A 27,924-nucleotide genomic window follows, 5' to 3' on the forward strand; every position below is an offset into this window, starting at 1 on the left:
TGGGGCGATTGAAAGTAAGAGCCATGAACATCTGCATCCAATTGGCCTAAACAAGGTTAAATAACATTTTAGTTTTATGTTCTTATTTGATTTATAGAAATTTCTTTTAATAAAACCTAATGTTTTGTTTGATTTTTTGATAGCTTCATCAATATAGGTATTCGATGACAGTGTTTAATTTATTATAACACCTAGGTATTTTGCGTTTTTAGTCTTTGTTACTGGTTTACCACTTTGAATAAGATAAGTAGAATTAATTTGTTTATATTTTTTTGTTACTCTTAATAACTGACATTTTTGTGGGTAGAGATATGCCTGAAAAAGTATTTTGAACACTGGTGCTAACTCATTGCTTAGGTCTTTAGTAATCTAGCTGGAATACCATCATGTCCAGATGCTTTATAAGGATTGATGTTGGCTAATAGTTTAATTAAAATAATAAACAGACTTAACATCACCTGAACAGGTTTTCTTTTTTTTTTTTTATACTTAAAGACAGAAATGGTATGACGTTTTGCTTTGTCATTTAAACTTAAACTACCATCTAGACGTGTCTATGTGTATATTTGCATATATCTAGAGACATTTACCCCATCATCCCAACATATCTCCACATTACTGCAAAGGCTATTTACCTGTTTTTATATCAGTGGGTGTAAATTTACTACACCTGATCTGCTGTTAGTTATCATAAACAACTTTTTAATTTGCTTACTCAAACGTTGCTTTGTAAGTAAAATAGCATCATACTGTTCGATAATATAACTTGTTAAGTTTAAAGTACTTCTAAAACAACATAATTCAAGATTCGCCAACGGGTTTATAATTCAAGTAAACTGACAGGTTGTAGAATTATTTGCAAGAAAACTAGAGGTTACTAGTGACAGTATTAACAATTCTGACGCCCAACAAATATTATGTTACTGTTAAAATCAATAAACACCAATCGTTCTAATTGAGGGAAAATCCAACCTAAATTTTTCTAAATTTTATGACGTTGTGGCAGATCTGCAGCAGTATAGCCCTTTAAAATAGAATTTCAGTTTTCAGAGGTATGAAGGCACTGTACCTCGTATCTTGACCTGACGATGACATGTATGTTTTACAGACAACGGCAGGGTTTCTTTCCTGGGCTTTCGAAATAGAGACTTTAAACCTTCCAAGTGAGTATAAATAAAAAAAAATTATAGCTATTATATAGCGCTACTTTCATGCTTATAGCATGCTCAGAGCGCTTTGGTCCGATCTCATTTGTGGACCAGTGGGGAGAGAGGGTATCTAGGCGCTCAGTAAACAAAACTCTGCACAAGTCGGGTGTCCAACCTCGAGCCCCATTCATAGGTAGCCAAGCCTAGCCAAGTGTATTTAGCCTCTTGACCACGCTTCCCACTACACATAAATACATTACTAATCCAAACTAATTGATACATAAACACTTAATATAACCTTTGATTTTTTAAAGTATGTTTTAATGTTTTTCTATTTTATTATTATGTTACAACAAAGTAAAAGTATAGAAACAGGCTTGACTCGACACCAGATATTACAATTCATCTTATTTATATTATGTTTGACATCAACAACACCAGTACAGTCACTATGCATGATTATTTCAATATGTTCATCTATATGTGTATTTTATTACATTTTATAACTTAAAATAAATCCAATAATAATGCTAAATTCAAAATGGACATAGTTGTGAAAGATAGACTCTGACGCTGAAAGAATACTTAAAGCCTAGAGCAGCGGTTCTCAACCTGTCGGTCGCGACCCCTTGGTGGGTCAATTGACGATTTGCCAGGTGTCGCCTAAGACCATCGATAAATGGATTGTTTTTTGTCAATTATTCTATTGCTGTGCAAATGTGGGTGGGTGGGTGTCGCAGAAGAGTGGGGGGTTGTAAAAAGGGGACGACGAGCTTAAAAGGTTGAGAACTGCTGGCCTAGAGTAAAGGCTACAGAAAACTGGAGGGTATAAGTTACCATAAAAAAGAAAACAAATGAATATCTACTTTTACAAGTCAGCACTGGCTGTCAAAAGAGATATAAAAAATACATAAGTATTAAAAACTGACCTTAAGATCATGTTTCAACCATATTGTAAGACACAATTCACTATTAAGAGTCAACCTAGCTTCTCTTATCTGCTTCTCATATTGTTTTCATTGGCACTAAAAAAGTCTTAACTAGCCTTGCCTACATAATCATCGTTGTTATGGCACGATTATTTTTAGATTACCTGTTTCAAACAAAATGATAGTTTTGACTTAGAGACAATGACGCGACTAGTAAAGACAAGAATAGGATTTTAGGAAAAATAGCGAAATGTAAACAGAATACTTCCGACGGCTTAAAAGAGAAACAGTTTTTATAGACGTTGAGAAATTAGCTTCACGACATTCTACGGCTCCATCCGATATTATTAAACTTCTTGTTCGACATTTACAATCTGCGTTGACTAACAAATATTGTTGGACTTTCGCCTGTGTTATTTTGATTTCGTTATTTGAGAGTTACTGTTTTATTTATCCATACAAGATACAGTGTGGATGCCATTAACACCGTAAAGAAAAGCTAGGTCTTGTTTCAAAACATGTATCATGCTTAAATATGCATTCATTAGAAAACAAAAACAAAGTATAATAAGTAATAAAGCACACAGTTTCCTAGACCCATGTAATATATCATATTAAAAAAAAATCTTAACAAAAAAATGCTTATCTAAAGGCAAGGACCCTTCCTCTTTAAACTATATCTATCAATAATGTACATGTTATTTCCGTTATTTGATATCAAACAAGCAAATTAATTATCCTATACTCTTAAGCGAGCAATTCTTGTATGTATGTATGTATGTATATATATTTATATTTATATATATATATATATATATATAAATTTTATTTCGAAAACGGCTCTAACGATTTTCTTTAAAATTTCAAGGTATGTGCATATTAGTGAGAAAAAAATTCTCAACTCATTGGCCACATCGGGAAAACTCGAGGTCGACCGTTATATCAGTTTGAAAATGCCTCATTATCGAAAAATTAATTTTGGCTAGAATGTTTTATGAATGAAAATTTTCCATGACGTAAACGGGAAAAACGCTGTTTACGTCACTAGGCTTACCGCAGTATACTAAAATATTTCTTTGCAAACAAGAACGAGTTTTAAAGGATCAATAGACCTAATTAAACATTTGCGCACCATATTACTGTAGATTGATTTATTATAGAACTATGAAAGAAAAGTAATGAAATTAAATGTGCCCATATATGATTAGTTATTGTGTTTTAAGTGCTTAATAAGTTGTTTACACTTTAATTGTGTAGAGCGGTGTAGATACCTTTTACTTTGTTGTTTATTTTGCTGGTGACCTCCAGCTGTCTCGTTCTGAGGTTGCATGCAACCATGTGCTCTCTTCTATGTCAGCTAAGTCAAGTTTGCGCCATAAGCTGGTCTTTCGGTGTTACGTCGACCACTTTTTAGCTCACCAAAAAAGACTGCCTTTGGCATGCGTTCGTCTGAGATTCGTCTTCCATACAGGATACTGCTCTGTCCAGCGTAACTGTCGGACTTAAAGAATTCCCTCTATACAAAGGCCGCGGATACACATTTGAGACCAAAAGAAAATTTGCTGCCGAGGACAGACGCAGACGCTAAAAGAAAATCTTAATCGAGCATCGCGGACAATGGTTATGCTTGCCCTGGATGTGGCAAGATATGTAGGTCACAGCTGCAATCCTCATTAATTTTCGGACTCTAAGACAAGCCTTATTTTTATTATTATTTTGCTGGTGAATTATTACCATGTGTTCATGCTTCAGTGTCTACCTCTCCTGTACCAAAACAAAGGAAATGGTCATAACACAACTTCTCTACGCCTTACTTGCTCACACTAAACATGATATCCATCTAGCAGTCAACGAGTTTGCGTACACTGCAGCCTCTTTTGATTTAACTATAAACCTCGGTAAAAAGCTTGGAGTTAGGGCCAGGAGAGATCTGAATGGATGGATGTGTAAAAGCAGGCCATAGCACCACTAGGATGGATGGATGGCAAAAGCCGGTATGAACTTCCTATAGTCCGACAGTCAGGCTGGGCAGGGCACGTAACCCGTATGGGTAACGAGCCTATTGTTTGGCGTAACAGAGGTGCCCCACGGAAACGTTTCTTTAGAAAACTAATGCCATGATTTAAGTCTAATAAGAAAAAATGCGCCATTTTACTTTGTGACTAAGTGCATGTTTTACCCTATAACGTAGAGAAGTTACATTGCAAAGACTTTCTTCCAAGCCAATAATAGTAAGCCTACAATAGTTTTACACAAAAGATGGATTGTAAAACTATAAGACGGACGTGAGCTGTAGTTTGTCTAGACTGTAGGAGGACTTAAAAGACTTTAAATTTAATCGACATGTACAATTAGGCCTACAATTAGAACTAACAGAACACTAAAACAACTCTTCAGATTAGTAGTCTTTATCCGATCGTTCATTTTCGTAATTACAAGAATATTCCCAAAATGACTTCGGGTATATAACCTTCCGAAATTATTTAACAGAGCGAGGTTCGGCCACCTGGTACAAAAATATTCTCAAAATGACTTCGGGTATTTATCCTTCCTTAACAAATTATTCATCCGAGCGAGGCTCGGTCACCTGATATTAACTATTTAATTGAATATTTTTTTTATTGATTCATATTTTGTTAGTTACAATAAATAATTTATAGGAGAATGTGTGAGCGAGACCTAGCATTAACAATTGTTTAAGGAGACTAAACCCAAGAAATGTAGTCATATCTGTAAATATCAAATTATTTCTTTACTCTTATGGTATCAAAGAATATAATTGATTACCAGTTATTAATCTACGAATTATCAACTTTTTATTGATTCATGTGTTGTCTATGCTAATAGATAATTGTGCGAAATTTCAATTTGATACGAGATTGTAAAGTAAAGTTCCTCTTACAGACCTTGAGGTCTATAGGGCTGATGATGTAAAGATCATCTATTTCTTGGCTTACGGTAAACGAGGGTGTCATGTGGCCAGCACAACGACCAAACCGCCTTTACTTTACCCAACTAATTTCAGGTACCCATTAGAGCTGGGTAGACTTAGAGGCGCCCAAAGATCCCGAAATAAAAGATCCCAGTCTTCATTAGGATACGAACCCGGGACCCCTGGTTCGGAAACCAAGCGCTTTACCACTCAACCAGCGCGCCTCCGATAGGATATTGGGTGTGATAAAAATGGCGTGTGCACACTTTTAACCACACACACATAGACAGACACACAGACAGACATAACACAGACTGATAGACGGGGTGAGTTTATATAAGCTTTGTAAAAAAAAATAAATATATGTCTTTCTGTAATCTTGCTGTCTATAGACTCAGATCTTCTAGTTCCGCATTTTTTTCTAAAGTTACTGTTCCAGGTGATTGAAAAGTGTTTGGAGTGCTAGTGTCAAATGGCGTTTTTAACACTTTAGTACGATTGACGCATTTAAGTGTATAAAAGGGAAGGGAAACAACGCAAGCATATTGTTAAATGAACATTTGTGTATGTCTGATTATCGAACATTGTGTAATTGTTCTTATATATTTGTCATGGACTATAAAAGAAAGATTGGATCATATAAAGCTGTCGCTCTTAATTAGTTCATTCAATCAGTCAAAGTACATCTTTATTTGTTGTTTAAGCAAACATTCGTACAGTTAATATCAGATTAATTTATTTGAATTTAATTTTTTTCATGCTAGGATTTATATTCTGAACAGAAACAAAAAAATAGCCAATATTATACACTTTTTAACATCAATTTTTAAGGTTAAGTTATAAGTTACAAAGCATAATATTTACTATTGAATTCCACCCATCCATATTCTTAAATATTTACAAAGCATTAAATCCAAGCATGCTACTAGCTTTTCACTAACAAAACCAGATTATTCATTTATAAAATCGGATAAAATATTTCATGTTGTAATCTAATGTCATGAACGATATCTATAACATTAAATGTTGTACATCTCTAAATACCACAACGGAAAACAAATGTTGTAATCTATTAATTTATTTTTAACTCTATAAGCCAGGAGTATATGTTTATTTATTTATTTTTGAATTATAAAATTTCACAAGGTCTATGCATTTTGTCAAACTCTTCTTTTGTATAAGGATTAGACTTGTTAAACATTTTAACAGCTATTTCATGAATTTTCTTGGACGACACTATCCTTTCATTGTTATTTTCAAATGAGCCTCTGTTACCAACAAGAAGTATCCTATCACTGACCATATTTATTAGGCTGTTGAATTTATCTCCAGCAATATTGCACCACTTCCTAAAAAACTGCTCAGAGGACATATTCTTATCTGCAGCTTCGATTTTCAAAAGATCTCCATGAGTGATCACAATGATGCCGTGTTCTGTAAGAAAATCATGACCGAATTGCTTCTGTAAAAATGAAAATGCATTTTCTTCCTCACGGGTAAAGCGATTTATGTAATTAAACACAAAAATAAACAAATCGATTTTTTTAGCGGCTTCCATAAGCGAAAATATCTGTCGTGTAATATGTTCTTGAGAAATAAACTGTGATTCCAAACCAGGTAAGTCATAAACTTTGACTTTATAATTTTCAAAGTCAGCATGTTGTAATGTTAAAATCTCCGTAGTAAACGTTGTCGAACGATCGTGTTCAAACGCCACTTTTCTTAAAATGGTGTTTCCTGTGCTGGATTTCCCATGTCCAGTTTTACCAACTAGTGCAATAATTATTTCTGGCATTTTTCTGTAAAAGTTAATATTTTTAATAAAAATATTACACCATACGTAAATAAATATAATATAAAAAAAAATTCAATAAATTAAAAACCAAGGGACATTTCAGTAGATCGCTATGCAAATGTTTTAAAATAAAATGGCAAATCCTTTTTTTTAAATTTATTACGAGACTTAGATGTTGTGAAATTTGTAGGTCGCAGCTGGGGCTGCATAACAACACTAAATACTTCCTCATCGATCGACTCTTAAACAATCATTAGTATCTATAACACTGGGCAACAATGGAAAAGTACAACGTAAAAAAAATAATAACATTAATTCAGAACCTCTACATCAGCGGCTCTCAACCTTTTAAGCTGGGCGACCCTTTTAACAATCCCCCATTCTGCCGCGCCCTCCCCCACGCACACAGCAATAGAAGAAAAGACAATAACAATCCATATTTTCGATGGTCTTAGGCGACCCCTGGTAAATCGTCAATCGACCCCCAAGGGGGTCGCTATCCACAGGTTGAGAACCCCTGCTCTACATGGAGACCACTAGTGCTGTGTACATCAACAATCGAAATTCGGACTGGTTTAAAACCACTGTTATAGTAACTCAAGGCTGTCAATTCTCAGGAACACTTCTCAATATCTTCCTTAACAAGGATAATGAGAGATGCTCTCAAGGACTATGAAGGTAATGTAAGCATTGGAGGAAGAAGAATTGCTAACTTGCCCTTTGCGGATGCCCTAGGTGGCCTAACAGGGACAGAAGAAGCACTAGCTGACTTGGGGATGTGCATAGACAAGACTTTATCAGCATATGGTATGCACATAAATGCCTACAAAAACTCAAATTATGACAGAGGTATGATAATAAGAGCTGACAAGGTGTTAATAGCTTTAAATAACTAAGAGCCATTATCGGTTAGGAAGCGTGGTCGAGAGGCCAAGTGCGCTTGAAGTTGGCTACCTAGAAGGGGGCTCGAGTTTCGACACCCAACTCGGGCAGAGTTGTGTTTACTAAGCGTCTAAAGGCAGCACGGAAAACCAACTTCTAGATACCCCCCCCCCCAACTGGTCCGCAAATGAGATTGGACCAAAAGCGCTCTGAGCATGCTATAAGCATGAAAGTATATAAAAGCTAAAAAGCTATAATATTATTACTGTCTCACAAGAAGAAACCAAACCTGAACTACTGGCCAGAATTTTACAGTCCACAGCAGCACTTGCAAAACACAAAAATATATGGAAGGACAAATGCATAGCCCTCGACACCAAAATCAGAAACCCAAATCCCTTACTACTCCAGTGATCCAGTGGTCAAGCAGAAAACACACGAGAAAGTGATAATTTACCCACTATCTACTTGGACTTAAACAAAAGAGTTAATAAATACATTAATGTTCAAACACTAAAGAAAATCGTGTGCACTAAATCTATTAACGAAACACAATTTTTATTAAAATTATTTATTTTATTTTTTTATTCTATGTAGGCTACATACCAAAAGTGTTAGTGAACTATTGTACAATAGTCCTCTTAATGAAGATATATCATAAAGTGAAATTGTGTAACCTGGTTTTTATAAAAACTTTTCGTAATATGCTTTCCTAGGAATGTCGAAATGGAAATATTTTTCAAGAAAATTAACGCTGGGGAAACTTCGATTTCTATCTTAGGTTCGATATTACATTCAAAAGCCTAGTAAAAAAAAAGATTTTGAGCTATTGGACAAATATATTATATTGAAGCTACAATAGGCCACAAATAAATAAAGAAAGCCAGCAGCTTTGTTTCCTTTATATATTACAGATGTGATTACATTAGCTACTGACTTCTGTCTTCATCTTCTTCCAATACATTGCTTCGGTACAAAGGTATTCATCTAATGATTGATATAGTGTTAATATGTGTTATGAACGCAAGACTCAAAAATAAAATACAACACAAAACTGTTTTTTGTTATACTTTTATAGGTTTGTTTGTAAAATGTTTTACATATTTCGGATGTTCCTTCAGACTTAAAAATAGTTTACTTTCTAGTCCAAACTTCCCACAGGACGACGGTGGATGGGAGCATGCAGTGTTTAAACCAAGGACTATAGATAAATTCAAACGACAGTCCAGTGCGCAAACCGCACGACCAAGCATCCATCCATAGGTCATTTAATGAACATTTAAATATTCCTTATTTAGCGATATAACTGAAGGGAAAATTTATGAATGTAAATTTGGTAGAAAATTAATTCATTAAAAACAGAGTTTAATATGAATTTTTAAACTTTCAAACTCATTAAATGTGTATTGTGTTTTGTTGTGTGTTATATAACTTGGCTGATTTAAATAGGAGTTATTAGTGACGCTATAAAACTTAAAACAAAAGTTCAATCACAATGGTGAAAAATATGCAGTCATTTATAAAAAAAAAGTTTACTTTGTAATAAGACCTATTTATAGTTTAAGGGAAAATACATTTTTTTACCTAGTGTAAAAATTGTTACTTAGCTAAAATCTTGAAAAAAATGTTCAAAGGTGTTGAGAAAATAAAAATGTCTAACCGATATCATATTGTTTCTGTGAAGAAATAGAGCTTTAAGAAGTTCATATTTTGTATTTACTTTGGTGAGATAGACGCTTCAATAAATTAATTTTCCAGGAAATATTGAATATATATTTTATCTCGAAAAAAAAATACAATAGGATTAGTACATAACACAAGGCAAGAGGTCGATAATACTTTCGTATTCTTAATAAATAGAAATATGTAAGTGTTCAAAGAAATATATCAATTTCTAAGTTTAACTTGACCCACAGGTGAGTAAAAGATTGTCTAATAAAAAAAATATTTAAAATAAAAACAACGGAATCACAAAATTAAACCTCTAGTGTATTCAATAGTCTCTTTTTCTAATCTTTTACAAAATGAAATATTTATCGATTATGGATCATCTCTGACAAATGAGATGAATGCCTAGGCATTGCTATAGTACAAACGATGTCACAAAAATGGTAGTTCCCCCCTCTTTTCGAAGCTGATGTATGCAAAGAAACAGCTAGTGCCGGTACTGTTCGGAGCCAGTGGCGTTGAGGTTGTGCCAGGGTGTAGTACTGTGTATTGCAAACTACCAAAGGGTCGATCACTGGCTCCAAAGGTTTTAAAGACATTTCATATATAGAGGCAATGTGCTCGAGTTGCTCCAAAAAGATTCCCACAGGGTTGATTTATGAAGCTTTTCCCATGTTTGAGTATATCTGCAAACCAGTAAATGTTTGATTTTATAGTTCTAATTCTTTTTGGTGGGTAGCTAGCCAAGGCTAATGGGCCCTTTTCTACTAGTAATACTTTCTAATAGAAATCAGTTCCGAAGGACAAAATATCTGAGTCACACGTGAAGGCAAGATTAAGACTAAGACTAAGACTGCTCTATTGATACTTTTGAAAATTTGTTGTGATTGCAAGGACTCTCTTCTCATATAAAGAACACAACGGAAAGATACACACAAATAGAACAGACACAACATAAAAAGTTCATTCAGCGACTACACACAGGCATCTTGGTCTTTTTCATGTTTCCTGATCAACGAGAGGCGTTGATATAGTCTGACCGAGTGAGGTACGAACGAGTTTTTGTACCGCTCTGTTGCTGTATTGATTGACAGTAGTCGCCCACTTCGCGACAACCTGAAGTAGTTCTGATGGAGCGGGTGGCTGTTTCGATTTTCCTTAGACACTTTTGTTCAACAAAGTTCCTTTAAGTGTGGTAATGCTGGTTTCTAGACGGCGCAACAGGTTAGATGAAGCGGTGCCTTGGCAACAAGTTATTCCGTATGTTAGCAGATTTTGTATAGACGCGCTGTAAAAAGTATTTAGGATCTTCTAATTTAGTTTAAAACTATTGAGTTTGTATATTTAAAAAAAGTCGCTTGTCTTCCCATGAGATATTTTTATTAATGATAACGCCTAGATATTTATATGTAAGGAGTTGGATTGGTTGTCAGGGGCTACTTAAGACTTGAGACGCATGCCATATAAAATAATGTCGTAGGTAAGGGAATTTAAATATTTTTTTCCCAATTGTGAATTTTTTAACGTCATTTCCACTTTCTTATAGACGTTGTCCTAAAAAACGAAAAAAAACAAACAATCCTAATATCACTAATAAGAAAGATATAGAGTCTTTTGTTTTCGAGAAAGAGATAGAGGAATATAAATATATTATCACTTCGCTACATTCAAAAGAGGTGAGATAAACGATTACTATAAATCAAACCAATACAATATTTATACTTAGAAAAAAAACTAAACAAAATAACAGGAATATAGCATTCCATTGAGGCCTTTGGAAAATGCATTTTAGCGGCCCTCGAAAGGGGAAAAGACGCAATTAGTTTTGTGCGAAATGTCTGTCCGTCTGTCCGTTCGTCCCGTTTAGATCTCGTAAACTAGAAAAGATATTGAAAATCCGAAATCACAATATTTTAGACCATTCAAAGTTCTGATGCAACGGTTACTTTTTTTTTTTTTTGAAAGCGAAAAATCTAATTTTTAAAATCAGTTATGCAAGCAGTTTTTTAAAGAGAAAAAGCTAATTAGTATTCATTATAAGTTAGACCTAATTAAAAATAAATAATAATCTTGTAAAGTTCATTTTCCTGAACTTCTTTATATTGCAAAAATTTAATGCCTTTTATATTTTTATTTTGAGTATTAGAATAAGAGATTGAGCCTTTTCAAAACAATTAGATCAATTATAAGACATCATTTAGGCCAGAGGAGGTGCGGTGGCTGAGCGGTAAAGTGCTTGGCTTTTGAACCGGGGGTCCCGGTTTCGAATCCTGGTGAAGACTGGGATTTTCAACTTTGGAATCTTTGGGCGCCTCTGAGTCTACTCAGCTCTAATGGGTAGCTGACATTAGTTGGGGAAAAGTAAAGGCGGTTGGTCGTTGTGCTGGCTACATGACACCCTCGTTAACCGTAGGCCACAAAAACAGATGAACATCATCTGCCCTATAGACCACAAGGTCTGAAAGGGGAACTAGTTAGGCCAGGTTCACATCTAACTTTACATTCACTTTCACCTATTGTTTGATCTGCGGGACCGTTGGGGCACTACACAAGATCTGTCGACCTTTTTTCTCCATTCTTATCTCTCATTTGTCTTTGATATAATTTCATTCGGATGTTCTTTCTGAAAGATATTGAAGCCTAACTGGGTGGACTACTTCGGGGGCCGATTTTGAGTTTGTGTTTCCACACAAACTGTCTTTTGTAACCTTGTTTTATATATAGTCCTGAAATTGATGAAAATCTATTCGGAGACTATTCGGTACATTGCTTGCATTGGATTAAAATTTGCAGGGTCATTATAATAAAAATTGAATTAAAGGCACAATAAAGTCATATGTGTGTGTGTAAGTGTCGTGGTTTATTATGGTACAAACTCAACGTTATGTTAAATTTTAGTTTACTAATAAAAAGTTATAAAAAAAATAGTTATAGAATTCTTTAACATTATTTTTCAATTTAAACTTCATGATGTATATTTTATTTAAATTTATTTAAGAAGCTTAAATTGGTGTTTCCCACTGTAAAAATCTGTACTGCATTTTATGTTTATCTAAAGTAGCTGTCCATACTTTTGTTTTTAAACAGAATTCATCTATTTTTTTAGATGGTTTCTTTAATAAAAAAAAAGGATATTGGCTATACACATTTTCTCTTATTTATAAAAAGTTACATCTACTATTAGTTTTTTCAAACTCTTCTTTTGTGTACGGTGTTCTTTGCTTAAACATTTTGATGGCCATTTCATGCATCTTTTTGGACGATTCCAATCGATCATTATCTTCAAGAGAACCTTTATTGCAAACAAGCAATAGTCGATTATTCACCATATACTTTATGCGCTTGAATTCATCTCTGGAATTTTCACACCATTGTCTGAAGGCTTCATCTGGGGTAATATTTCTTTCAGAAGCATCTTTGCTACAGTAATCTCCATGAGTGACCACAATGATACCGTGATTTCTCAGAAAATGTTTTCCAAAAACTTTCTGAAGGTCACACAATGATCCTTCTTCTTCGGCAGTGAAATGGCATCTATAACTAAACACAAACATAAAAAGATCAATTTTGGAAGCGGTGTCCATAAGGGAAAGCAATTGTCTATTTATGTGATCATGGGAAAATGAAGTCGATTTAACTCCAGGAAGATCATACACTTTGAATAGGTAGTTGTCGAAATATTCACGTCGTAGCCCTAAAATTTCTGTTGAATCGGAAGAATTTGGAGTCTCTTCAAAGGCATGCTGTCGTAAAATTGTGTTCCCAGTGCTGGATTTTCCATGTCCAGTTTTACCAACGATGGCAATTGTTATTGTTTCAATATTCCTGTAAAATAAAACAAAAAAAAAAAAGATACAAAATGTGCAAGAAATATAATTCAGTAATATAGAGTGTGCCAAAATAAGTGTACATGTTTGTTCTTTTTAGTTTATGTTGTTTACAGTGAGGGCATATTCTTTAGCAGTTATAAATAAATTTGTGTTTTAACACACAAACTTACTCATACTTTAGAGTAAGGACAATCTTCTCGTAAACGAGTCTTTATGAATTAAAGGTTGCCTAAATAAATACAAAAACAATTTGCGTGGAAACACAAACTCAAAATCAGCCCAGGCAGGTGAAAACACAGGTTTCAATACTTTCAGAAAGAAACTATGAACTACAAACTATCAAAAACTGCAATCGATTAAAACAGTGGTTCCCAACCTTTTTTGTCTCGTAGACCCCTTACCATGTTTTCTGGTTTTCTGTTTTCTGGTTATCTGGTTTTTGTTGTTTTAAGAAGTAGTTCTTCAAACAATAAATATTAATTAGTCTGGCTCAAATATTGGGTCAGCGGAACTGTTTTCTCAACCAGGACAAGAGGCGAACTAACTTGCGTCTAAACCAGTAGCCTAAACTTTGGGCGAAGGGACTCATTCACCTGGCTTGCAACCCACCTTGCAGGGGGAAAACTGAATTCAAACCTCTGCTGCCTTGCAGATATACCTAAACATGGGAACTGTTTTGTGGGTCAACACAGATGAAAAATAAGAAGCAGATGACCCTCAGGCAGAATGCAGCACAAAGCGCTACACCCTGTCAGAGCCTGCGAGGCCGCTTATCCCAAACTGTAAATGTTGTTTATCTTATCTTATCTTATATAATACAGACGTTACTTCAAAAAAGAAGATGATTACGTTCTACAAAGAATTACATAAAAAGATTTTGTTATAACTCATACCACCGAAGTGCCTACTATATTGTTGCTTAAAGAAATGTGTTTGAAATAATATCAGATGTATGTTTGTGTAAAACAGTTTTTAAAATTACTTTAACAGCTCGTAAAATCAATGTTTTACATATTGTGTTTTCCATTTTGGCTATAAGTAAAGAGATCGTTTAAGACGTTCACAAACTATCGTCTTCTCTCTCACAAACTATCATCTTCTCTATTTGATTGACCTATATTCATATCTTCATAAAAAAAGGCACTTGGCAACTGCTTGTTTGACAAGGAAGAAATGAATCCCAATTTTAAATAACCAGCGCTGTATAATCTACATTTCTTCTTTTCACATGTAGAAAAAATTAAGCTATTTAAATAAGTATTGAAATTAAATATAACAATTTTTCGTTTTGAATAGTAAGATAAATATTGAAATGATTAAAACTAAGGTACAAATTATATATTAGTGTATGGAATACATTCATGAGATGTGAAAATTAAAGTCACGACCTGTTTAATAAAAATCCATTTTCGCAGACACCCATGGACATCTCGTAGACCCCCAATTTATTTTTTCCCTTTCGTAGACCCCTGGATATCTTCGTAGACCCCTGGGGGGTCTATATAGACCACTTTGGGAATCACTGGATTAAAAGAAGAAACATGCTCGTATGAAAGTGTTGCCAATAATATTATATTCAAAGCTCAACTAACGACTTGATACCACAAACAATAAAAATCTATAATTAACAACTATTTTAATAACAATTTTATCTAATGCGAATAACTTTAAATTAAAAACTATAAATATCAATTATTATTTCCCTTTTCCGATTAAAAAACAAAACACACAATACTTAACACATTGATTGTATGAAGTTAAAAAATTGGTTCGTGTTTTGTTAGGTAAAAAAATAAGTATTTAAAGTTCAACTCGATTTGAGAATGGTTGAGGAAGAAACAAACGTGTTCAAGTATCTAAGGGGACAAGTTCGAACATGTCTCATTGTAGGTATCACTAAGTATAATAAACTACCAGTTATACATTAACTAATTTGTGGTTTTATTGATCCCTGTTAATAGCTGTACAAAGGTTCAAGTTAATCCGAGAACGGGTATGGGAGAAAAAATAAGTGTTGAAACTTTTTACCAGAGAGGCAGACATGGTGTGTTGATATAAGCATTGCACAAAATGTCAGGATAAGGCAACGAAAAATGTAAACTTGTTTTAAGGTCAAGTAATAATTGCATGAACTAAATCACATCGTGTTGACGACTAACCTTGCAGACATTGTTGTTGACTTAAGACGATACTAGAGTTGATACGCGCTTTAATTCTGAAGTCGTTACTGCTGCAGATCTGTTACATAGGTAGAAAACATCTCATATGTATTACATATATATAAGAAAATAAGATACAGGCAATTCCAGAGAAAGTAGATTATATATTTTAAATTTGATATTGATAACAATAAACTATTTTTTAAAGTTATTAAATATGTATATTAAGAATATATTTTAAACATTTTTACAAATTGGACTTCGTTTTTAAGTTTTTCTTGGGTGCTAGAGGGCAGAGTAAAATTTGATACAATTTAGACACTACATGACAATATGACCAGTGTATAATTTAAATACATAAGAGACATACAAACATTTGGTGTATCACAATAATGTAGGCAACAGGTCTCTATTCTTTGGAAAAGTGGGTCTCCTCAGAAGAGCTCAATGCCTTGGAGTAGTTAAACAAGATGCCCTACTTCTTTGTAATGTTCTTCATTCTGTTGAAGTTGTGAAACTATGCGCCTCTGTTTTTACTGTTATGGCATATTATTTAGTAGTTATTCATATTTTTTTTAGTTTTAGCACACAAACTCACTCATATTTTAGAGTAGGGAAATTATACATTTTTTGACAACCTTTTTAGTAAACTAATGTTTATGTTGTAAGAGCTCTTTCACCTTTTTATTTGCCATTAGCACATACTCATACAGTCTGATAACGTTATTCTACTTTATTGCGTTTATCATACGACCAGCCATCAAGTTTTATATACAGTAATATACAGAACACGAAATTCCACTTAAGAAGAGCTTGCATCTACATTGTCGTTTTCATTGGATATGGCAACTCCAACGAATTTTAAATTTATTTTATTATAAGTTTATCACTACACTATAGTTACTCTAAGTTTAACGTATTATGCTAATGGCTTAAAAAAAAAAAATCATTAATTTAAAATATTCTTGTTTGCATATTTGGACGTATAATTTTAGCATAGAATGTAGGTAGCAGTTCTACTCTTTATTATCATGGAACTCAAAGACAAGTCATTCTCTAATATTGCCTTATTCTTTTCTTAAAACTCACATGCAGAATAAGTAAGTAATAAGGTATGTAAAATGTAACATTCTTTAACATTCTTTACATTCTGTCTATCTAGGAATTAAAAAAAAAGATATAGGAATAATCTAAAAAGTTTACTTACTAAAAGTATTTAACTAACAGAATACACATGAACTTTTACAAAAATAGATAACTGAATGTGAATTATAAATTTGACCTCAAATATTTTATACCACGTTTTAAAAACTTTGTCCTGGAGATAAACTTTTCTAGGAAAAGAATGTACAGATTATAGTTTGTCATTGGCAAGAAACAGCTGCAGTGAAATTAGGCCGAGAACCCGTTTTTTTTTTTTTTATATGACGGAACATTGCTTTTTTTTATGTTAATAGTTTTAAACGAAGTAAAGTTATCCCTTTCACACTGTGCTATTTTGTTTTTGGAGAAAATAGTTGTAATCTGCTTCTACAGTAGACGGTTAATTGGTTATCTATTTCAATAAGATTTATTTTATTTGTTTAATGGGGAATAAGGGAGATAAGATTATCTTTACATTTTTAAATTTTCTTTGCATGCATCCCACGCGTGTGTGTACGTGTGTTTGTGTATGTGCGTGCGTGCATGTATGCGTTCGCGCGCGATAGCAGGACACAACAATAATTACGGTCCCATCTTTTGAATGCAAACTTCAAGTGACCTCTGCCTTGCATCATAGGCCTAGGCCCGGGGTCGGCAGCCTGCGACTCGCGAGCCACATGCGGCTCTTTGGATGTGAAGCCGCTGCTCTTTAGTTCCATACGCAAATATTATTTATTTTATCGAAACATGTTTTAAAAATTGTTCTAAATAGTTTAACGAAGATTATGCACCGATTCGATCTCTTAGCCGCTTGTGTTCGCTTTTCACCACACCCCTCTCTCAGTACACGCGTCGTCACTGTTGTCAATATGTCGGAAGCTCTCGAATGTCGCCGTATGTTTCTATGTAGGTTATAATTCTCTTTTGACGCAAGACGAATTGTCCTTTTTCACCACTCGCTTTAGCTGTGACGTATAGTTTGTTGTTTCAAGTAAATGAGTTAGAAGCGAATTATCTTCTCAAAGTTAGAAGCAATTTACAAGCAATGCTAATCCGGCAAGCTTTGCCGTACCACTAGAAGTTGAAAAAAAAGGCAAACCATTTAAAGATGGTGAGTATGTCAAAGACTGCTTCCTGCCTGCATCTCAAGAACTGTTTCGTGATTTCAAAAACAAACCAGAAATCTTGAAAAAAAAAAAAGATTTGCCACTCTTCGCTAAAACACAACAGCAATAGCAAGAATGTCTTCAAATGTAACTTATTAGCAGGTGGAAGATATTCAACTTTTTTTCTGTCTTATCACTTGCCACATAAAAGACACGACACAAGTAGCCCTATTTGTTTGGTAAATGTCTTCCCAAGGTCCAAAAGATGAACTTGTCTCGTGACAAACTAGAGAAGATGTAGCGAATGCCATGGAAAAATACCTTGATGACAATAAGATCGATTTAAATAAATTCGTTTAAATAGCAACTGATGAAGCCAGAAATATGACAGGAAAAAATAAAGGGTCAACAATGATAAAAATAAATAATGAAATCCTTACGTATCACTGTGTAATTCCGAAGTGCTTTATGCCTAAAAAGATTCCCACCGAAATGGTTGACGTCATAAATTTAGTAATCAAGATTTTTAATATCATCTTTTGAAAAGCACTCTACCATCATCAGTTTAAAGCAGTGATGCCCAACCTAATTCGACCTGCGGGCCATTTAAATTTCCAACCCTCTTCTCGCGGGCCACATGACCGAAAAGTTACAAAAACTAAATGAAATTGTTCTGAATCTATTTTACCAGAACCCCTTGGATTTAGTTGACGATTATATTTTTTACGCGTCAGAAAATTGCCCCGTTTCTCTTCTTAAAATGTTAGCAACAGTGTAGATATCTTTAAAACCGACTCATTTTTTTGTCTTTTTTTTAATGAATATTCCCATCGATCCTACAATCACTAATTGTAGTATGTTATTCAATCTTTTACTCGTGGTTCAAACCAAGGATGAACCATGTTATTTAATTTAAAATGCCTTATTATATGTTTTTTTTTTAAAAAGCCACACTTTCTTTATAAATCAAAGATATTGACTTATTATCATGTTCCACACAAAAAAAGTAAAGATCCACCCACTTTTCCTGGTAGATTCTACATCTAGTCCCAGTTCATAAACGCACAAACGTTAAAGGTCATGGTACCAATCCATCTGAGAAAATATATGAGAGCCCTAAAGTAGGTAAAGATACATTTTTCAACTTTTTTTTTTTTTGAAGGGGGATATTCTCCATTTTGTGCCGACATTTCGGCGGGCCGGATGGAACCACGTCGCGGGCCAGATCTGGTCCGTGGGCCGTATTTTGGGTATCACTGGTTTAAATAATTCTTAAACGAAACGGAGACTCAGTATTCCGACCTCTTTCTTCCTAATAAAGTGCGATGGCTTTTCAAAGGTTGAAACATTTTGCTTTGTGGTTGAATGAATTAAATGTATTCCTAAATGAAAAAAAAATGCATTAATCTCCCTGAATTAGAAAAAGACAAATGATTGAAAAGCATTTTACTTTTTGGTGGATATAACAATGAAATTAAATGAGATGAGTCTAAAACTGCAAGGAAAGGGAAACATATCCTATGATTTAAGAATTAGTTTATTTTGAAGAAAAATAATTTCTTTTTGCAGAAGATATTCAGAGCGATAAGAGACGCACGTTATTTCATTTTCAATGTCTAAAGCAGTAAAATAAAATCATTGCAACTGTTGTACTATTTTTTCAGCACAGTTATAAAAAAATCATAGATGAATTTCTTGACAGCTTTGAGTAGCTCAAAACAAAGAAAACTATTCCTGCATTATTAGTACACCATCTCAACACAAATAGTAACGAAATCCACAATAAATCCATTTGGAATTGATACTTGATCTCTAGAAAAGCAATTGATCGATTTAAAAATTAAAGCTTTGTGGAGTGGAAAATTTTATGGTTTTAGACGTTATTGTTTTTACATTTTTATTGTTACCTTATGTAAGTTCTGTCCTACTAACTATTACAGTGGTTCTCAACCTTTTAAGGTCGTTGACCCCTTTTTACAATCCCGAACTCTGCCGCAACCCCCCCCCCCCCCACATAATAAAAGAATAGACAATAACAATCAATAGTTTCGATAATCCTAGAAGACTCCTGGCAAATCGTCTAGCGACCCCCAAGGGGTAGCAACCCACAGGTTTTGAACCCCTGAACTAGTACATTTACCCACAAATAATGTTTACTTGTTTTTAAGAGAAAAAATTACAAAACAATTAGATCAATTAGATATTCATAATAAGACATCAATTAGGCCAGGTTCGCATTTAACTTTACATTTACTTTCACCTATCCTTTTGGTTAGCTGGACCGTTAGGGCACCACACAAGATCTGTCAACCTTCTTTCTCCATTTCTTTGTCATTTGTCTTAGATTGAATTTAATTCTGATGTTCTTTCTGAAAATATTTATACCTGCCTTTTTACCTGCCTGGGTGGACCACTTCGGGAGCCGATTTTTGAATTTATGTTTCCACACATACTGTCTTTGTAACCTTGTTTATTTCTGTTTCTATTCGAATTTACTAATTTGAAATTAATTTAAATTCAATTAGATTTATTTTATAATTTGTATTACCTACTTTTTTTTATAATTTTTTTTTGTCACGTGATGACTTAGTTTGAACAAGTCAGGTCAACCCAGATATTTTTGGGAAAAAGACCCAGTCAGCGTTGAAGATGCTTGATGTTTAAATCGACTCATTTATTTCATCCAAGTCCTTTTAACTCTTTCTCCCCTAATTGACGATGCCAACGTCAATTTGACCCCCATTAAACAAAGTTGGTTTCGGATTTATAAACTTAAATATGTGGTGTGTAAAAAGAGCTTGCATTTTCCTATAATTCGATTCCAACTATAACATTTCAGATAACAAACAAACAAAAATTATTGAAGTTTAATCATAACTGGATTGTGAAATACAAATGAGCAAAATGAATTTATTTATCGAAACTTGGAAAATAACTACTGGGAGAAAGTGTTAATCGTTTTTAGTTTTTTATTTACATTGATAACTATTTTGGATAATTTAACAACTTTAATAAAGTTCTGCATTACATAACTTAAATATAATTTTGACGTCCTGTGATATATGTCTATGTTATTAAGTTATACATAAACAAAATATACCAAAGTTACAATAAGAGTTGTAAAATCGTGACAGTTTTTAATCACTATATTTCCAGCGGGCCGCCAGCACATCTTTCGACATCCAAAAAGCTTTACTTGAGGACTAGGCACTACTTTATTACTGTTAGTGTAGATATATTTCAACTTTAATTACATGACTGCTAAAAAAAAGTATAAATTTATTATAGAGTATTTTGTTTTATATTTTCTTGTTTTTCATACAATTAACCCTACAACTAGGTAAAACAAATCACTGTAACAATAAGTAGACATTCCTTTAAATGCTATAATTGCTGTATGAACCAATGTAACTGTAAAGTACTTTCGTGGAAGATGCATAAAATCTATAAAAAAAAAATAAACAACTGTATACATATTGTTATAAACCTGGTGGTGGCACAGATGGGGGTAGTGGTGTGTGTGTAGTCAGCCGACGCAAATCGCCCCAGGCCAGCGCTAGACGAGCGGTCAACCGTGACGAGTTACGACGATCGGCCGAGACGAGTTAACAACATGAAGGTTCGAGTAGGATCGGCGTCGTGAACAGAGCTCATTAGCGTCACGAGGGTTGTAGTCATCTGACCACCTAGAAACGTCGAGCGGCGTTCTGTCCGGTTCTAGAAGGCCAGTAGGGACCCTATATAAAGAGCGGAGGTGTCGCAGTCAAGACGGTCCAGAAAGCGGGTTCACGACAGGAGTTCAGAACACGGTCGAATACAGCACAGTTCAACGGTGTGGTTCTGTACGGAGCATTACGACGGTTCAGTGCGGAGTACTGTCAAGTACAGTTGAGACGAACGGCGTCTTGATCTTGGTCTGTGATCGAGTCCGACACAACGAGCCCAAGTGTGTGAAGTCAGTCCCGAACTGTTGAACCCAGTGCAAGCCCGGAACGAGACGGAGAGGCCAGTGCAAGACTTGATACGGCGGAACGGTGCTATCGGAGAGATATTTGTTATCGCAGAGCTATTTGTACTGTTCTACGTGCTGCCAATTGTACAGTATTGGCTGTTATTTATGGACATTAAACCTTTACGTTATTTTGGAGCCCTGACTTGTCAAGTTCTTTAAGTTGGTGGTGTATGGTGCAGTTTGCAGAGAGCCTGGATAGTGAGATTCGTAACAACTGGTGTCAGAAGTGGGATCGGATCGGAATCGGATTGGATCGGATCTACTATGGCTCGTCTGAAACTGCTGTACGAACTTGAATTTAGAGAACTGAAGGAAGAACTCCGAGGACGAAGGCTGAAGACATATGGAAACAAGGAAACTTTACAAGCTTGCCTCCGAGATGACATGTTGGAAGAAGAAGAAGATCCGGACACATACCTTTTTGAAGTCGAACCGGACTTGCTGGAACAGCTCACCAGTAGAATGCAGCAACAGATCACCAGTACCATACAGGAACAGATGGCAGCTATGCAGGGACAAATCACCAGTAGCAAACAGGAACAGATGGCAGCTATGAACTCGGGGCTAGAAAACACCAATTACAAGATAGACGCCATGGACTCGGGAATCAAAACGGAGTTATTGGCAATGAACCAACGCATACATGCTGTGGAGGAGAGAATCACCAGCATTGACGAGCAGATGAATCATAGGGTCGACGCAGTAGAGAAGGCCATCGACGAAATGAAGATACAAGTCCAACGCAAGCACACAAATGTACCAGAAGCAGACATGACGTCATTTGTACCTGAAGTCTTCGGGAAAATGAAGCCCCCCGTATTTGATGGTTCCGTGTCCTGGTCAGTATACAAGAAGCAATTTGACGCAGCAGCCAAAGTTAACAAGTGGAACAGCGAGGAGGAGAAAGCAACAGCCCTTGTGTTATCCCTAAGAGGAAAAGCCTCCGAATTGCTACAGTCTCTACCGAACCAGCAAGACTTCGCCGCCCTTGTCCAGGCAATGGAACTCCGATACGGGGATGAACATCTACAAGAAGTATATCGTGTGCAACTAAAGACCAGACAACAGCGCCCCGATGAAACGCTACAGGAGCTAGAGACAGACATCGAACGCCTCGCACATCTAGCCTACCCAACAGCCGCACAAGATTTTCTGGAGGTCATTATTACAGACGCCTTCATTGATGCGCTTCGAGACCCCGAGTTAAAGAAAGCCACCAGAGTTAGTGGTAGACGTAAGGCCAGTGAAGCCCTCGTATACGCTCTCTCATATGAAGCCGCTAAAGACGCATCTGGGAGCGTTCATCAAGGCCGAAAGTTGGAAGTCAAAGAGGAAGAATTCGCACAACTTGTTAGAAGGGTGACAGAGGCACTAGATGAGCGACGAACAAACCAGATACCAGAACATCAACCTAGGGCTCCTGTACGATGCTGGAATTGTGGTGAACTCGGTCATATACAAAGAAGCTGCAGTAGAAGATTTCCACAAACTGGAACCCATTACAGATCAGAAAGGTATGCACGACCAAGTTCTCGGGGGCTACCAGGGAAACTAGCACGCGCCGGCTTCAAGGGGCGGAACCCGGCGACACAGAGAATGAGAGCCCCTACAACCATCATCCCGGTCGCCGTGCTAGGACAGAGTAAGATTCTGAAAATCATCGGAAAAATTGGATGTCAAAATTATCACTTCCTCCTAGATACTGGTGCCTCACGATCAGTCATCCGGACGGACAAAGTGGACAGTAGCAAGAAAACGCCAGTTAGAGCCTTCTCGTTGAAAACAGCCAGTGGAGAACTATTGCCCATAAAAGGCCTGATCGACATAACAGTCCAGATCGGGAATCAGTCATTCAAACACGAATTCCTGATTGCTGACGTCACAGATGATTGCATAATAGGGCTCGACTTCATGATGAAATATGGCTTTTCCTTGAATATCGGCGGAGGCACTTTACAATGTGGAGACCTCGAAGTACCCTTGCTTGGCGACGAGAATGAAGAAGATGGCCGAGTCAGAAGGATTAAGTTGGTAGAAAATACAACCTTGCCTGCCAAGTCTGAAATGATCATTTGGGGGAAAATTGAGGACGGCTATCCCACGACAGGAACAGCGCTGGTAGAAAGCTTGGACACCAACCACAACGGGATAGCAGTAGGAAAGGCACTAGTCACGATTGGGAAAGACCTAATGGTACCAGTAAGAATTATGAACCTCGGTACAGTAGAGAAACACTTTCGGAAAGGTAGCACCATCGCTGGTTGCCACGCTCTTGAGATGATAAGAAACTGTAGCAGTGAAAACCCCGTCGAAAGACTCGAGTCCAGTGAACCGCAGGTTACTAAATTTCTGACAGAAGTCAAAACGATATTGTCGAAAGAACAGTACACCAAAGCAGAACAATTCCTCAGAGAGTTTTCTGACATATTGCCATCTGATGAAATGGACTTTGGGCGGACAAATCTAATCCAGCATCGAATAGACACAGGAAACACTAGGCCTATACGACAGCAACCACGTCGCCTGCCGCTAGCAAAACACCAAGAAGCTATGGACATCATAGAACGAATGAGGCAGCAAGGGGTTGTTGAACCATCCAACAGTCCATGGTGTTCACCCATCGTCTTGGTAAAGAAGAAAGATGGGTCCACGAGATTTTGTGTCGACTATAGATTATTAAATGACGCCACACACAAGGACAGCTACCCGCTTCCTAGGATTGACGACACATTGGACACACTTGCTGGGTCACAGATCTTTTCCACCCTTGACCTGAAGAGCGGTTACTGGCAAGTAGGACTACACCCCGAGGACAGAGATAAAACGGCCTTCTCTGCTGGTAATGGTCTCTGGCAATTTACCGTGATGCCTTTTGGACTCTGCAACGCCCCAGCCACCTTTGAAAGACTAATGGAGCATGTGTTAAGAGGACTCAACTGGACCACGTGTCTTGTCTACTTAGATGACATTATCGTCATAGGCAGAACTTTCGAGGAACATATCGATAACCTGAAGGAAGTATTCGAACGAATCAGAAACGCTGGAATGAAATTGAATCCAAAGAAGTGCTCCTTGTTCAGAAGGAGCGTCAAGTACCTTGGGCACATCGTGTCGAAGGAAGGAGTCAGCACAGACCCGGATAAAGTCGAAGCCGTAAATGAATGGCCGATCCCCGCTAATATCCAGGAGTTAAGAAGCTTTCTTGGACTCTGCACGTACTACAGACGTTTCGTACCAAACTTCTCTAGCCTCTGTAGCGCCCTTCATCAATTGACAGAACCAAAGCGGCCGTTTATTTGGACAACGGAATGCCAGGAGGCCTTTGAGCGACTTAAAAAGGCTCTTGTTTCGTCACCCATTCTGGCCTATCCGATACCAGGCGAGACGTTCATACTTGACACCGATGCGAGCAATACTGGAATAGGCGCTGTCTTATCCCAAAAGATAGATGGAACTGAGAGAGTCATAGCTTACTTTAGTCGGAGATTGTCCAAAACCGAGAGAAACTACTGTGTCACAAGACGTGAGCTACTGGCAGTTGTGGATGCCATACAACATTTTCACAAATACTTGTATGGGCAAAAATTCATCCTTAGGACAGATCACGCTGCTCTTCAATGGCTGTTGTCATTTAAAAATCCTGAAGGACAAGTCGCCAGGTGGATTGAACGTTTGCAAACTTATGACTTCGAGACACAGCACCGAAAAGGCCAAACTCACCAGAATGCTGACGCGCTGTCTCGGCGGCCTTGCAGAATGGAATGTAAACACTGCAGCAAGGTCGAAGAAAAGGGGGGTATCATTAATTGCCAACGTCTTGGAGTACAAGCTTGTGGATCATGGTCCGACGAAAGAATCCGAGAAGACCAGTTAAAAGATGAAGATCTGGCCCCCATTCTGCTTATGAAGGAAGACGGACAAAGACCGGAATGGCATCACCTTTCTGATAAAGGAGCTGCTACCAAGGCATATTGGGCGCAATGGGACTCACTGACAATTGACAACGGAGTTCTCAAGAGGGTCTGGGAAACCGCAGATGGAGAAAGCAATCGCTTGCAGCTGTTGCTGCCTAAAGTGAGAGTTGCCGAGGTGTTGCAAGAAATCCATAATAATTCTAGTGGGTCACATTTAGGTGTCAACAAGACCTTTGAAAAAGTACGCCAGCGGTTTTACTGGTTCGGCTACCGGGATGATGTAGAAGAATGGTGCCGAAGGTGCGACGCGTGTGCAGCAGCGAAGGGCCCGCAGAGGAGAACGAGGGGACGTATGCAGCAATACAACGTCGGTAATCCCTTCGAAAGAATAGCGATCGATGTAGCCGGACCGTTTCCTGAGTCCCAGAGAGGAAACAAGTACGTTCTAGTGGCGATCGACTATTTTACTAAGTGGCCTGAGGCGTATGCGATACCAAACCAAGAAGCCACCACCATAGCGGAAACACTTGTAGAAAATTGGATCAGCCGATTTGGTGCTCCCATAGAGTTACACTCCGACCAGGGCCGAAACTTCGAATCCAAGATCTTCCAAGAGATGTGCCAGGTACTCGGCATCGAGAAGACACGCACAACCCCTCTTCACCCCCAGTCAGACGGGATGGTAGAACGATTTAACCGAACACTGGAACAACACCTGTCGAAAGTCGTCGATGATCGCCAAGATGACTGGGACACCTATATACCGTTGTTCCTTATGGCATATAGAGGGTCGATTCACAGCACCACTGGTTACACTCCAGCAAAGATGTTGTTCGGCCGAGAGCTGCAACTACCATGCGACTTGTTATTCGGGATCCCGGGAAATGTGCCAGCCTCTTCAACAGACTATGTCACGAATCTCCGAAAACGGATGGAGAAAACTCACGCTCTAGCCCGAAGGAACATCAAGATCAACAGTGACCAGGTGAAGACAAGGTACGACAAACGGGCCAATGCCGCTGGGTTTCAGGAGAACGATCTGGTGTGGCTTTACAACCCACAAAGACGAAAAGGCAAGTCCCCAAAGCTTCAAAGAGACTGGGAAGGACCCTACCGAGTGATAAAAAGAATAAATGATGTTGTGTATCGAATACAGAAGAGCCCAAGGTCGAAACTGAAGGTCGTCCACATCGACAGACTCAACAAGTACTATGGTGAAGCTGGATCTGCCCGGGACGGACAGATCTAAGGAGGGGGCAGTGTTATAAACCTGGTGGTGGCACAGATGGGGGTAGTGGTGTGTGTGTAGTCAGCCGACGCAAATCGCCCCAGGCCAGCGCTAGACGAGCGGTCAACCGTGACGAGTTACGACGATCGGCCGAGACGAGTTAACAACATGAAGGTTCGAGTAGGATCGGCGTCGTGAACAGAGCTCATTAGCGTCACGAGGGTTGTAGTCATCTGACCACCTAGAAACGTCGAGCGGCGTTCTGTCCGGTTCTAGAAGGCCAGTAGGGACCCTATATAAAGAGCGGAGGTGTCGCAGTCAAGACGGTCCAGAAAGCGGGTTCACGACAGGAGTTCAGAACACGGTCGAATACAGCACAGTTCAACGGTGTGGTTCTGTACGGAGCATTACGACGGTTCAGTGCGGAGTACTGTCAAGTACAGTTGAGACGAACGGCGTCTTGATCTTGGTCTGTGATCGAGTCCGACACAACGAGCCCAAGTGTGTGAAGTCAGTCCCGAACTGTTGAACCCAGTGCAAGCCCGGAACGAGACGGAGAGGCCAGTGCAAGACTTGATACGGCGGAACGGTGCTATCGGAGAGATATTTGTTATCGCAGAGCTATTTGTACTGTTCTACGTGCTGCCAATTGTACAGTATTGGCTGTTATTTATGGACATTAAACCTTTACGTTATTTTGGAGCCCTGACTTGTCAAGTTCTTTAAGTTGGTGGTGTATGGTGCAGTTTGCAGAGAGCCTGGATAGTGAGATTCGTAACAATATTTATAAACTAACTGAAATAGTCAAAATCTGTGTCGTTATTTTGTGTCCAACAAGTACATCATATAATGTTTAATATTAATTTAACGGTCTGCAAAATGCATATGTTGTCACCCTTGTAGTTTTATTGGAAACTTTTTATAAGACTTAGTATGTAGACGCCTAATGTCATAATCGATTTAAACATTTCTGTACAGTTTTAAAAAATGTTGTTTAGCTGAAGCTAATAGACGTACTACTATTAAATAATTAACTAAATATAATAATAATAGTAATATATAAATACTATTTCTTTTAATTTTTGAAAAAGGAAATATATGTTTGGACCGGAGTTTTGTTTCAATTATTGAAAGTATTATATAATGTTATTGCCAAAGAATAAAACAAATACCTATGA

The 27,924-nt window shown here is 37.1% G+C and overlaps 1 long non-coding RNA gene across 1 annotated transcript; it reads right to left on the bottom strand.

Moving 5' to 3' along the window:
• Positions 1-1,447: 1,447 nt before the first annotated feature.
• On the bottom strand, positions 1,448-16,705 carry LOC106075527 (uncharacterized). The gene is made up of 4 exons (XR_008775374.1): positions 16,551-16,705; positions 15,344-15,422; positions 8,293-13,179; positions 1,448-6,808 (listed from the first exon to the last, which is right to left on the bottom strand). It is a non-coding gene; the product is annotated as an uncharacterized LOC106075527 (long non-coding RNA).
• Between the last annotated feature and the right edge of the window lie 11,219 nt (positions 16,706-27,924).

This window comes from Biomphalaria glabrata, chromosome 16 (assembly GCF_947242115.1).
Source record: "Biomphalaria glabrata chromosome 16, xgBioGlab47.1, whole genome shotgun sequence".
NCBI classification, from domain to species: domain Eukaryota; kingdom Metazoa; phylum Mollusca; class Gastropoda; family Planorbidae; genus Biomphalaria; species Biomphalaria glabrata.